General features: G+C 44.7%; 1 non-coding gene across 1 annotated transcript; it reads right to left on the reverse strand.

Annotated features, from left to right (window-relative positions):
* Positions 1 to 679: 679 nt before the first annotated feature.
* On the reverse strand, positions 680 to 754 carry Trnap-cgg (transfer RNA proline (anticodon CGG)). Its single transcript has one exon. It is a non-coding gene; the product is annotated as a tRNA-Pro (tRNA).
* Positions 755 to 12385: the final 11631 nt, after the last annotated feature.

The raw sequence follows: 12385 nt of genomic DNA on the forward strand, positions 1-12385 counted from the left end.
GCTAATTATCAATCTCTAACCTCCATCACTGCTGACTACGCACTCCCAACTTCCATCACTGATGGCTGTTCACCTCCAACTGCAAGTCAGACCAGCCACAGAGTGTCTCTTACAGAGTGCGCACAGTGCAATCACAGATTCAATACGGAGCGCTACATAGCGCTACCAACATACAAACACATAAACAGCCTACTTACATCTTTTCTGCTTTGGACCACGTTCAAATTTCATCGAATGGATTTAACAGTCCCCAGTGGTTCCACCCTGTAGACCAAACATAGCGGGCGCACTACATTCCAAAGGGCTGGGATCACGTTCCGTGACGTTGCAGGTCCACGACGTCTCACAGGTTTAACCGTCAGGGAGTGTCGTGTGTGTGGGAGGGGGGGGGGTGGAGGGGGGGGCATAGGTTGGAGTGGGAGAGAGTGCTAGAAGTATCAAAGGCTGTCTAGATGCCGTCCTGTTCCTCATCCACTGCCAGTGACAACTGTAAAGGATTCTGACGTATGTATGTAGGCAACACTAATTTCCACAGTTGCACTATTAGTCTTCCAGAGCAAACAAATTATAATTAATACGTTATGCAAGGTTTGTATGTAGGCAGTGTGGCAACAGAACCTATGTTTTCCATGGTATATATCAAAGTAAGTCCTGAAACTTCCTGGCAGATTAAAACTGTGTGCCGGACCGAGACTCGAACTCGGGACCTTTGCCTTCCGCGGGCAAGTGCTCTACCAACTGAGCTACCCAAGCACGACCCACGCCCCGTCCTCACAGCTTTAGTACCTCGTCTCCTACATTCCAAACTTAACGGAAGCTCTCCTGCGAACCTTGCAGAGCTAGCACTCCTGAAAGAAATGATATTGCGGAGACATGGCTTAGCCACAGCCTGGGGGCTGTTTCCAGGATGAGCTCAATTGGTAGAGCACTTGCCCGCGAAAAGCAAACGTCCCGAGTTCGAGTCTCAGTCCGACACACAGTTTTAATCTGCCAGGAAGTTTCATATCAGCCCACACTCCGCTGCTGAGTGAATATCTCATTCTGAAAGTGAGTCCTCTTCCCTGGAGTCGTTTTATTGTTGATTTTAGGTTAGTGGACTGTTATTTGTCGTGTACAACTTGGCTCTTTCGGATATGCTTTCTCAGTACCACTGAGCTGTGACTCATTTGTGTTTTGAATATTTCCCATCTCAAGCGACTTGCTTACGGATAATAATGAACAGTGTAGTACTGGCCTAAATGTTCTAACAGTATTAGTCTGCAGGGAATAAAAATGCAGATGGATGATGTTTCTTTAACTATGCGAAAGACTGTCTACGTATGTTAAACTCCGACAAGTGGCGATACTGTGTCGAAGTATTCCCATTGAGGCTTCACACTACTTGTTTGATAATTCCATAATTCTCATACGTTTTGGTAGTAAAATCTTGGGTCGAACACCTCGGGCTTTTGTATTGGAATACTATAGGCTTTGCAAATTAGAAAAGCATTGCTGTATATATGTAGCATGGAAAGTACATACCAGCGGTAAATTCAAGATTAAAAGAGAATGGTTAGTATCACCCACTTTCCTTAAAAATTGAGTCATTACTCCTTTTATAAGCAATGGAATCAGTGGTATGGTGACAATGCTCCGTAAATAACAAACTGATAACGCCAAACCTCGATAGTTGCAATTGCTGTGGAAACGACATCCTTCGGTACACGTTTCAAATGGGCAATATAGTCCAGGACACGAATCTGTAACCCAAAATTGCACACGTCATGGGTTTTCCAACGACTGCACTACCTGGAGATACTTCGTTTTCAAGAAGGGACGTCGAACCGATGTGCAGAACTATAAACCTATATCTCTAACGTCGATCAGTTGTAGAATTTTGGGACACATATTATGTATAATGACTTTTCTGGAGACCAGAAATCTACTCTGTAGGAATCAGCATGGGTTTCGAAAAAGACGATCGAGTGAAACCCAGCTCACGCTATTCGTCCACGAGACTCAGAGGGCCAAAGACACGGGTTCCCAGGTGTTTCTTGACTTCCGCAAGGCGTTTGATACAATTCCCCACAGTCGTTTAATGATCAAAGTAAGAGCATATGGACTATCAGACCAGCATGTCATTCTCAGTGGAGAGAAGTGTTCCGAAGCAAGAGTGATTTCAGGTGTGCAGCAGGGGAGTGTCGTGGGACCGTTGATATTCACAATATATATAAATGACCTTGTGGATAACATCGGAAGTTCACTGAGGCTTTTTGCGGATGATGCTGTAGTATACCGAGAGGTTGTAGCAGTGGAAAATTGTACTGAAATGCAGGAGGATCTGCAACGTATTGACGCATGGTGCAGGGAATGGCAATTGAACCAAAATGTAGACAAGTGTAATGTGCTGCGAATACACAGAAAGAAAAATCCATTATCATTTAGCTACAATATAGCAGGTCAGCAACTCGAAGCAGTTAATTCCATAAATTATCTGGGAGTACGCATTAGGAGTGATTTAAAATGAAATGAGCATATAAAATTAATCGTCGGTAAAGCAGATGCCAGAATGAGATTCATTGGAAGAATCCTAAGGAAATGCAATCCAAAAACAAAGGAAGTAGGTTACAGTACACTTGTTCGCGCACTGCTTGAAAACTGCTCACCGGTGTGGGATCCGTACCAGATACGGTTGATAGAGAAGATACAACGGAGAGCAGCGCGCTTCGTTACAGGATCATTTGGTAATCGCGAAAGCGTTACGGAGATGATAGATAAACCCGAATGGAAGGCTCTGCAAGAGAGACGCTCAGTAGCTAGGTACGGGCTTTTGTTGAAGTTTCGAGAACATGCCTTCACCTAGGAGTGAAGCAGCATATTGCTCCCTCCTACGTACATCTCGCTAAGAGACCATGAGGATAAAATCAGAGAGATTTAGAGCCCACATAGCGGCATACCGACAATCTTTCTTTCCACGAACAATACGAGACTGGAATTGAAGGGAGAACCGATGGAGGTACTCAAAGTACCCTCCGCCACACACCGTCAGGTGGCTTGCGGAGTATGGATGGAGTTGTAGATGTAGATGGGTACGTAGAGCTGGAGGCCACTGGCGACTACGGGTTGAGGGCCAGCTGGTGACGTAATGGCTGGCACCTGAGGCTTCGCTGCGCCGGCGAAACTGCAAGTGGAGTGCGTGCCGGCCTCACTGCTGAAGAGACTGCTGCTCTGCCAGCCCAGCTGTGGCGCTTCGCTTTGGGAAACAATCCTGTACTATTGCTTAATAACGGTTATTGCCAATAATGTTTTTCGGCGCTGTCGAGCGTAGCTAGGTCCTAACCACCGTAGCCTGCTCGGCTCTCTCCTGACGAACGTAGTGGTCTGGTGACTGGACCTCAGTGCGGTCTACAGCAGTTGCCATACAGGCATCTCACGTTGTTTATGACAATATACAGTACAATCACCACATATTTTTACATTTACTTTTAATCCATACATGAACACTTTTATTTTACCATTATTACAAGTATACAAGTTAAAAGCAGATGGAGATAGATAACTGGTCTTTTCAAAATCCTTATTAGATTGTTCCCCAACACGATAAGTTCGATGACTAGTAACATCACGTTTAGAAAAACTCTCTTGAGCAGGAACATTAACAACACCACGATGTCCCCTAACAATTGCTACTGTGAATCAAACATTACCATGTGAAAGAAGTATCATTAACATCGAAAATTCAATTTACATTCTACGAAATCAGATGGACCATTAAGCATAGCATTAGCAGCCGCAGATTTAAAAGGTATTTTATTCTTCTTACCACCAGTTTAAGTTAGTAATGATTATGCATGGCTTAGTGGCTCTGAGCACTATGGGACTTAACATCTATGGTCATCAGTCCCCTAGAACTTAGAACTACTTAAACCTAACTAACCTAAGGACAGCACACAACACCCAGTCATCACGAGGGCATGGCTTAGTATTGCATTTGCAGGACAGCATTATTTCATACATCTTCCCATGAGGTGGTGCCACAGTTCAGAGCTACATAGGGCATGGAAAGATTTAGGAGCTTAATGCAAAGGCTGTTAATTTTTTCCCCATATTCTATTCAAGAGTGGGATAATTGGTACAGCTAACTTCGATACCAGTTGTAGCGAAACGAAGATGAAGTTGTAGCAAATAATACAGAGAATTTAGACGTAGAAATAGCATTGTTTATTTCAGTACAAATGTCAAACTACTCTCTTCAACAACTACACTTTAGGCTATAAGATCGGCCAACACACAGACAGGAAGTATACCACTCAATTCCACAGTATCATTCCATTAGACAGAAAGCTATCTTAGTCTCAACCTGTCACTGACTGTACAGACAGCTTTCACAACAAGAAAAATAACAAAATGAACTCAATGGTAAATTCTGCAACACGCAAAATTTCTTATCACAGATCCACAAACGTATACATTTTAATGTTATTAACATCTACGCAGGCAGGCAACTGGTTAACAATTAAGAAACGAACGCCAATTCTTCGAGAATGATGGATAACCTAACAAAACCAGGTCTAATTACGATGTGTTGTAAAACTTAATTATACAATTGCTTAAAAATAAGCGGAATAAAAGGATGGCGAATATGACAAGGGTGTAATTGGCACCACTATAACAATAACCACACAGCTGCACGAGAAATCCTGAAAATTTACTTTGCAGCAATTAGGAACTAAAGAAGAGTGCATAGTGCCCTTTTCCAATCTTTTGGAACGCTACGTTCTTCTGCAGACCTATGGTACACCGCTACAAGAAGGGGGACAAGTTCCATCGCGTACTCTGTGTAAAATCGAACTGGTATCCGATCAGGTCCAGCGGCCTTTCCTGTTTTGAGCGATTTTAATTGATTTTCTATCCCTCTGTCATCTATTTCAATACCTATCATTTTGTCATCTATGCGACAATCTAGAGAAGGAACTACAGTGCAGTCTTCCGATGGACGGGAAAGATTTGCGCTCAGGAGACACGCCCCCAGGTCAACCTACAGTACTCGCTGTCACGCAGGGGTCAGCCATAGTCCGCAGCTCGTGGTCGTGCGGTAGCGTTCTCGCTTCCCGCGCCCGGGTTCCCGGGTTCGATTCCCGGCGGGGTCAGGGATTTTCTCTGCCTCGTGATGACTGGGTGTTGTATGATGTCCTTAGGTTGGTTAGGTTTAAGTAGTTCTAAGTTCTAGGGGACTGATGACCATAGTGCTCAGAGCCATGTTTCAGCCTTCAGCCTCCGTTTAGGGGACAGGAACCGATAGTATCGATAATTGCTACAGGAATGGTATGAGCAACAGCAGTCATCATGCAAGGTAAATGATAGACATTGTGCTGGTCACGAAGGTCAAGCCTCCAGTACGACTGCAGGGTGATAGCAGTCTCCGCGCTCCATCAGCATTGCTTTGGAGTTTGACCCTGCAACTGGCAGAGGCAGGGGCCTTCCAGCTTGTCTCCGTCCAGCATGACTTGTGACTCCATAGGCGATCAAAGATGGCTAGGCTCTCGAGGGTCGACTCCCATACCCTCCCTTCCCACTGAATATATGTATATGAGACGAGGGCTCAGGCTACCATTGGACATTCATTAATCAGCACTCAGCAAGGAGTTACGTTGGCGCTTTCCATTCGCTATGCAGGGTAGTGGGGATGGCAATCCCATCCTGTGTCCTGGTTTCTCCTCGTTGTCAGCTCTCCTAGTGGCTTCAAACATTCGCTACATCTTTTACAGAATCTTCTGTTGGTTCGGTACCTGAATACTTATTGTTGCGTTGTGCTAAGGCCTTCCCAGCGGCACTCTGCTTTCTCACTTATGTGACGATGTCTCTCGGCTACCACGATGATATTATCCTTTTCTTTCAGACCTCGGCACTCGTGTGTTCCCCGGTGCTACAGTAGAGTCCGTGTTTGTTGCAACTCCTTACCCCTGGCTAGCCGCCTGCTAGCCATTGACGCAGGCGGTTCGGCTTCCAGGAGTTGCCAAGGTAGAACATGGACAAAATTTTACTGTCCGCCAGTGCTATTATCCTGAGGCGTAGCAAAAATGCAGACAGTAACTCATCCTCTTTATGTGTTAAGTGCACCAGAACAAAACAAGCTGACACGCAGAATGTCGAAATGGCACACACACTGTGCGTCGCGGGACTGTTGTCAGTTGGTCCACTGTCTCATAGCTCCCAAGTCGATGGCACGAAAGCTTGCAAACTTAGCAGTTTAGGAATTGATTCCAACCTTGGCTTGAAAGCCAATGATCATCCTCTTTTGGACGTCAGGTACATCACTCTGTTTCCTCATTACGACAAAGACTATTCTATTTTCCGCGTCCCTCCATCACAGTTTATATACCCTCCACTGCTAGTGCTGCCACCTGTCGATTTGTGAATGGTTATTTCACATTGATGTCGAATATAGGCGGTGGCCACATTAAGGTGATTAGATCATGTATAATTACCAAGCGTCTTTGAAGCTCAAACTAAGGGAAAAAGGCATGAATTAGATGGTTGGTACAAAGTACAACTAACTTTAGGACAAAAGAAACTTCTCTAGCTTCTCTAGCACACTGCCATGCTTTCAACTCAGACTCAGGAAACAGGAAGGGAAGCAAATGATGGGTATGGTATGTGGAAGATACTGCTGGGCCTACGACCGTGTATGGCATTCCGATCTCCTCTTCAAGCACCAAACTTTCACCCTTCCTATTAACTGTCTGTCTGATCGCCACCTTCCTTTCTCACCGTCCTTCCTATGTTACCATCCATAACACAGAGTCCTATACCTTTCACCCTTCCGCCGGTGTGCCCCAAGGTTCCGTCCTCTCCCCTCTTCTCTACCTTCTTTACACTGTGGACATGCCACCGCCTTCACCCCCGTTACACCTTCTCCAATAGGCCGATGACACTGCCTTCCTTGCCCTCGCCCCCACCCTGCATCGCTCCCAGCACCTTCTCCAATCCCATCTTGACTGGTTCACAACTTGGTGTAACCAGTGGCTGCTCAAGGTTTATCCTTCCAAAACCCAGGCAATCATTGTAGGCAAACCACCCCTTCCTTCTGCCTCCTTGATTTTTATGTCACCATCTGTGGCCGTCCTATTCACCTTACCCCGCCCTCAAGTACCTTGGCGTCACCCTTGACCGTCACCTCTCCTGGACCCCCATCTCCTTCCTGACCGCACATGGGGTTTGGACCCCTCCACGATCCTCCACACCTATAAATCCCTCATCCACCCCATCCTCTGTTATGCCCATCCAACCTTCTACAAGTCCCTTTAAATCCTGGAACGCCATGCGTTTCACCTTGCCTACCGCATCTGCCTCCCTTCCCCCACGCAGATCCTGTATGAATTAATTCCTTTCCCACACCTCCTCCTCTTCCTTGCATGGATATGGATCCTTTACACCTCCCGTAAACTTGACCCCCCCCCCACCCAAGTGTCTCTCCCATGCTTTCCCACCCCTTTCTGCTGCTACACTTGTACGGCTGCATCCCACCCGCTCCCCATCTTGCCACACTCCTTCCTCCTCTTCCTCCTCCTGTGGTTTTCCTCCAGTTCACCCTTTTTCCCTTCTGTCCCTACTAACTTCCTCCCCCTCTTCCCCCCTCCTCCTCTCCCTGGGCTTCCACACAACCCCCTACCTTCTCCCCTCCCCCTCCCTTCTTCTCTCCCATTGGCATCTTCCAACCCCCCTCCCTCCTCCCCTCACCCCTTCCCTCTGGCAGGCCCCCACCTTTTTCGTGTGCACAGTATGTTTCTAGTGCGTCTGAGACCGTCGCCACTGTGGTGGTGTTTGTCTACCCTTCAGTTACACAGTCTTTCTCCTTCAGTGCTCTTCCGTTCACGTGTGAAACTCTGTGTCTCCGTTGTGTACAGTGCTGGAAGCTTTTTATACAAACAACGCATCCCTGAACGCCTTCATTTTTTTAATATGTATGTCTCCTGCTTTTATCCTCCACGTCTGTCAATATGTCTTCCTGTTTTCTGTATGTTTATTCTGTGGCCGAAGAGCGGCATAGATAGGCCGTTACCGCCCCCCCCCCCCCCCTGCTGTAAAGGTGTTAACATTACAATAAAGAAAAAAAAGATACTGCCGGTTTCAAGTAAAGAATTAAATAACACGTCCCTTTGTAGTCGTCTCCCAACCAACAGTGTATGCTCAAAATGAGCAAAAAAAGAGAGCAACAAGATCATATCATAAGTAGTGATGAAACAGCTACAAAATTATGAAAGGGAGGCGATAAATGTACCCATTACACTATGACTGAGAGAGCGTACATTTTTGCGTGTGCAAGTTACAGACAGGAAGTGAGTCCAGCATTCATGTATAAATATTTATTCAGTGAGGATAACGGCATTTCTAACGAATCGTTAATATATTCTCCTGTACTATTCCCTTTATCCAAGAGCAAGCTAACTATAGTAGGCTTTTCTTCAACTTCCACGACAAACTAGATAGCACAGCACGTACAGAGTGGTTTTAATTAAATTTTAGTTACTCAAGTAGGGGCCGCCATGAAAAACAAGTGAGAGTAGGACAGCTGAGGAAATATTTGTAAGGGCATGCAGAGGACAAATAAAGAATGAACTATTGAAAGAAATACATTACAGTTGCAGCATGCGAGGGTTCAAATCTGGTTCAAAAATGACTCTGAGCACTATGGTACTTAACACCTGAGGTCATCAGTCCCCTAGAACTTAGAACTACTTAAACCTAACTAACCTAAGGACATCACACACATCCATGCCCGTGGTAGGATTCGAACCTGCGACCGTAGCGGTCGCGCGGTTCCAGAATGTAGTGCCTAGAACCACTCGGCCACTCCGGCCGGCTTCAAATCTGGTGGTATTGGTCGCTACGCAGTTTGGAACGGTCGGCCAGTGATTCGGGTTCCTCGACATGTGTTATGAATTAACTGAATGACCTCAGGAGCAGCATGAGATGAAGCTCCATTGTACATCAAAACTGTCGAGCCGAAAGCACCTCTATCGTGTAGAGCAGGAATCACACGTTGACGAAATAGATTACAGTAACGTGTGCCGTTCACGCTGCATGTTCTTGGTTCTTTCGGTCAGGGTTCTTTAAAGAAAAATGACCCAATATTGGAGTGTGCTGTGAAGCCACACAACAAAATGACGCGTACATTTTGCATGTGAACTTCATGACCGTTCGTTGGCAGTGACGAATCGTAAATGCTACTATTGTGAGTGTTCACTGCCCCAGTAAGCGTAAAGTGTGTTTAATTACTCTACAAAACGATCCAAGGTCACTCGTCGGTCAACTCCAACCCTTGCAAGAACCGTAAGAGCAAAATCTACTCGAATGTGTGCGTCACGTGGAAAACGTTAGTGAGTCATATGAAGCTTGTACGGATACAGTGAAATGTGCAGCGAAGCTACACAAGCTAACCATGGTTTAGGGTTAGCGTCTTTGATTAGCAATCAATGCGTCATCGGTCCGTGGTTCGTAACCCATCACCACTTAGATTTTGAATAAAAATCATCAGCAGTAGCGGCCGAAGACTTCTAGCACAAGAAGTCACTCCTCGTTCAGCCAACGGCCTTATCAAAGAGGGCGGAGGACTGGACAGAGATTCTACACAGTCTCTTGTCCTTGCGGTGGGAAACTGTCCCTACAAATCGAAGAATGAGCAATGATCAACAGCATGAGGATGCAGAAGGGAATGGAAGCAACTGCGTTAAAGACACATAATGTGTATCTACATGATATGTGGCCCTTTACTTGAAAGAAAGTTATGATGATCTCTCCGTTGGCAACAGATAACCGAATAGTCCCTCATTCGGATCTCCCGGACGGTACTGTCGAGGGGGAGGTGATAATGAGAAAAAGATTGAATAACCAACGAAAGGATAACATTCTACAAGTCGGGGAGTGGAATGTCAGAACTTTGAACGAGGAAGCCAAGGTAGAAAATCTGAAAAGGGAAATGGTAAGGCTCAATCTAGCTATAGTGGCAGCCAGTGAAGTGAAACTGAAAGAAGACAAGGATTTCTGGTCAGATGAGTACAGGTTGATATCAACAGCGGCAGAAAACCGTAAAACGAGTGTGGGATTCGTTACGAATAGGAAACCAGAGCAGAGAGTGAGGTACTGTGAAAAGTTCAGTGATAGGATAGTTACCATCAGAATCGACAGAAAACCGACAACGATAGTCCAGGTATAGATGCCAACGTCGTAAGCCGAAGATGTTATAGAGAAAATGTATGAGGATACTGAAAGGGTAATTCAGTACATGAAGGGAGATGAAAAACTAATAGTCTTGGAAAACTGGAATGCGATTGTAGGGGAAGGACGAGATGAAAGGGTTACCGAAGATTATGGGCTTGGTACTACGAATGAAAGAGGAGAAAGTTTAACTGGGTTCTGCAACAAATTTCAACTAGTAATAGGTAACACACTGTTCAAGAATCACAAGAGGAGGAGGTATACTTGAAAAAGACCGGTAGTTAGTGGATGATTTCAGTTAGATTACTTCATGGTCAGGTAGAGATTCAGAAATCAAATATTAAATTGTAAGGCCCACCCAGCAGCAGATATAGATTCAGATCACAATTTAGTAGTGGAGAGGAGTAAGCTGAAGTTTAAGAGGCCAGTCAACAAGAATCAGTGCGCAAAGAAGTGGGACATGGAAGTACTAAGAAATGAAGAAGTAACGCTTGAAGTTCTCTAAGGATATAGACCCTGCGATATGGAAAAGCTCAGTAGGCAGTTCAGGACAGCTCACTGGATAGTTCAGTTAAAAAGGAATGGCCATCTCTGAAAAGGACAGTCGCAGAAGTTGGGAAGGAAACCGTCTGTACAAAGAAGGTAACCGCGGGCAAGAGAAGAAATACTTCAATCGGTCTATGAAAGAAGGACGTACAAAAATGTTCAGGGAAATTCAGAAAAACAGAAATACAGGTCACTTAGGAACGAAATAAATAGGAAGTGCAGGGAAGCTAAGGCGAAATGGCTGCACGATAAATGTGAAGAAATCGAAAACGAAATGTTTGTCGGGAGGACTGACTCATCATATAGGAAAGTTAAAACAACCTTTGCTGAAACTCAAAGCAAGAGCGTTAACATTAAGAGTGCAATGGGAAAATCACTGTTAAAGCAGAGGAGAGAGCAGATAGGTCGAAAGAAAATACTGAAGGCCTCTGTGAGGGGGAGGACTTGTGTGATGTGATAGAAGAAGAAACAGGAGTTGATATAGCCGCGGATCCAGTATTAGAAACAGGATTTAAAAGAGCTATGGAAGGCTTAAAAGTAAATAAGACAGAAGTGATAAATAACATTCCATCAAAATTTCTAAAACGTTGTGAGAAGTGGGTACAAAACGACTATTCAGGTTGGTGTGTATAATGTATGAGTCTGGCGATATACCATCTCACTTTCGAAAAAACATCATCAACACAATTCCGAAGACTGCAAGTGCCGACAAGTGCGAGAATTATCGCACAGTCGGCGTAACAGCTTAAGCATCCAAGTTGCTGTCAGGAATAATATACAGAAGAACGAAAAAGATACATGAGGATGTGTGAGATGACGATAAGTTTTGTTTTAGCAAAGGTAAAGGCACCAGTAATGCAATTCCAACGTTGCGGTTGATAATGGAAACGAAACTAAAGAAAAATCAAGGCATGTTCATTGGACTTATCGACCTTGAAACCGCGTTCACCAATGTCAAAGGTGCAATTCTGAGAAAAATAAAGCTAAGGAAAATACGAGTAATGTACGAGAACCGAGAGGGAATAATAGGAGAGGGAGACAAAGTACGAAGTGCTCGGGTATAAGAGAAGGATGTAGTCTCCCCCCCCCCCCCCTACTGTTCAATCTATATATCGAAGTTGCAATGACGAAAATAAAATAAAGGTTAAACAAAGGAATTAAAATTCAAGGTGAAAGGATATAAATGATAAGATTCGGTAATGACGTTGCTATCCTGGGTGAAAGTGAAGAAGAATTACAGGATCTAGTGAATGGAATGAACAGCGTAATGAGTACGAAAATGGACTGAGAGTGCATCGAAGAAAGACGAAAGTAATGGTAAGTAACAGAAATGAAAACAGTGAGAAACTAAACATCAGAATCGGTGATCGAGATGTTGAAATTAATGAATTCTGCAACCTAGGCAACAAAATAACCCATGACGGACGGAGCAAGAAGGACATAAAAAGCAGATTATCACTGAAAAACAGAGTATTCCTGGCCAAGAGAAGTCTACTAGTATCAGACAAAGACCTTAATTTGAAGGACAAATTTCTGAGAACGTACGTTTGGAACACAGCACTGTATGTTAGTGAAACACTGCCTGTGGGAAAACCGGAAAAGACAAGACTCTAAGCATTTGAGATGCGATGCCACGGAAGAA

Source organism: Schistocerca serialis, chromosome 8, assembly GCF_023864345.2.
Source record: "Schistocerca serialis cubense isolate TAMUIC-IGC-003099 chromosome 8, iqSchSeri2.2, whole genome shotgun sequence".
Classification (NCBI taxonomy): domain Eukaryota; kingdom Metazoa; phylum Arthropoda; class Insecta; order Orthoptera; family Acrididae; genus Schistocerca; species Schistocerca serialis.